Below are 2,708 nucleotides of genomic sequence, written 5' to 3'. Positions count from 1 at the left end.
TGCGGTTACTGTGACTTAACCTTCCCTGGGTTTCATCTTCCCTCATCTGTACAGCGGGGGTACTATTTATTTCAGGGTATTTTTGTAATAATTAAATGCAGGTAGGGATGGAAAGTGTGGTTAAACACCAGGCCCTCAATTTATGTGATGATAGATGATAGGGAGGGAGGGAGGGAGGGAGGGAGGGAGGGAGGGAGGGAGGGAGGGAGGGAGGGAGGGAGAGAAAAGGAGAGTAACAGAGAAGAAATAAAGAGCGAAAGGAAGAAAAAGACAGAATAAGGTAAACCTTCCCTACATCCGTAGATTCCAGTTCTTTCATTAGGTATGCACATTTAAATTTTTCCTCACTGATTTTAAATTTACACCAGGAGGAAGCGTCCTGCCTTAAGGGTACAATTTTGTTAAACGTTTATAAAAAGCTCAGCTTCTTTTAATCTGAAGTTTTTTTCCGGCTGTCACAAAGGAAATGTCAGTTACAGAAGTCAAGCCCTCAAGCTATCCGTGACCAAATATCCTTACTGAAGTCGGAAGGGATGCTTCCCTAAGGCACACGCAGTCCTGACTGGGAAAGCACGTAAGCCTGTATTTGAGAACGCAAGCACCACGACCGCCACTGAGACAGCCAATCAGGAGAAGGCGTTGCCACCACACCCACCTGTCCACCCCTTTCACCTGGAGAGAAGCCAGCCCGGCTGCTTTTCTACTGGGCTGAGATGCTGCGAGTTAAATTCTTCCTGGAAATCTCTGCAACTCTAATGGACAAGCAGAGCGACAGCACAGGCCATTCCAAAACCAGTTGCACATTAAAAAAAAAAAAATTACTCCAACGCTGATGTGGTTTGATTCTATGTTAACCTGGAAAATCATTTCTTAAAATGAGTTATAAGCATCAGACTTTCCTTTAGCAATGACCATAAACTCTTGCAGTTCTCTGAAAGGCAGAGAAATGTAGATTGGTATGGTTGTCTTAGCAAATGACAGCTATGTATAAAAACAGTTTGCTTGAGTATATTCCATAGAAGACGATAGGTATTTCCACGCTTCAGTTATTATGTCATTTTTAAAGTTAGAATTTACTACATGAAGTTTTTGGTGAACTGTTACATCATAGCTCTTCATCCTCTGCATGGTCTCTGGTCCCATTTCTAAAGTTCTTCTGACGGGCTTGATTCTTAGCAGGTTTCAAGATTTCTCTACATCCCTTATATGGTTGAATGGTGTGTACGGTATATTGTTTAATAATTACAGTCCGAGGCAATATATTGGGCTGTGAAATTGAATATATCAACTTAAAAATAGAACTCTATTCTACAAAAGAGCAAACCTTGAATTATTTGGGTATTAGCAGATTTTATTTTATTTCTTGAGAAAAACTTAAAATGTGAGCCTAATTAAAGCTGTAGGGCCTTTGACCCTTCTAAGCTACAAATGCCTATTTTGTGTGTGTGCCTATGTGTGTGTGTGCTTATGTGAGGTGGGCGAATATTAAAGATATTTAGAGAAATAATCCAGTGTAAACAGTGTATGGGGGGGGTTCTGACTTTATCACCCAGTTTCTCAGCTGTAAAGTAGGACATATAGAGGTAACTGCCTTTCCTGGCTAATGCAAACCCCTTACATATAGAAAGATATCTGAAAGTAGTCTGAGCAATTAGGCAGAAAAGCACAATATCCAATGTGGTTTTATTTTTATTATTATTTTACTTCCACACCTCCATATATTTTTTTTAACAGCTTTACTGGGATATAATTTACATACCATAAAATTCACCTTTTAAAATGTACAATCCAATGGTTTTTAGTATATTTACAGAGCTGTGCAACCATCTGCCATAATCTAATTTTAGAACATTTTTTCATTATTCCTCCCCCCCCCCAAAAAAAAACCTGTAGTCAATAGCAGTCTCTCCACATTCTCCTTCCACCCCTCTTTCCCAGCCCCAGGCAACCACTAACCTATTTTCTCTCTGGATAGATTTGCCTGTTCTGGACATTTCATATAAATGAGATCGTACAATATGTGTCTTTTGTGATAGGTGTCTTTCACTTAGCATTAACTCAATAAACTTTTGACCTCGACCTTCTGCCTCTGAAGATAAGACAGTATCCTCGCATTTTTCATTAGTTTGAGGATTGGGTATAACTGGTAGGAGACGAAATTAATAAGCTAGTCAGAGCCAGTAGACTTTTCTCCATCACATAAACTAATCCATCTTGCCAATGTTAAAAAATACCAGAGTGTGCAAATATAAACTGCAAAGCAATGTGTGTCCATGGGTACCTAAATGACACTATGTGCCCCAGAATTCAGAAAGGAAGGAAGGAAAGAAAAAAATGAACACATTGACCAATGTCAATACTTAACTTCCCTCTTGGGAAAACTGGTGGTCACAGAGTATGTAATAAAAAAAATTTTTTTTAATTAATTTATTATTTTTTTAATAAATCGATAGAAATCTGTGTTGGGTGCCGGGACAGGACCCTGGAGAGCCACTCCTGAAGGAAAGCAAATAGGAACCTCACAGAAAAATCAAATTTTCCGTTCTGCCCTTTCCCCCTCTTCTTGCTGGCAGGCTTGATCTTCATTAGTTTGCTTAAATATTTGGAAGTGAGTTTAGGGCCCTCCCCCCAACTTATGATTTTATAGCCAATAGGTGATGAGGTTTATTTGCATATTTCCAGTCACATAAGCAGCCCTGGAGTGGAGA

This window comes from Elephas maximus, chromosome 22, assembly GCF_024166365.1.
Source record: "Elephas maximus indicus isolate mEleMax1 chromosome 22, mEleMax1 primary haplotype, whole genome shotgun sequence".
NCBI lineage: Eukaryota > Metazoa > Chordata > Mammalia > Proboscidea > Elephantidae > Elephas > Elephas maximus.
Note: the sequence above shows the minus strand (reverse complement) of the source record.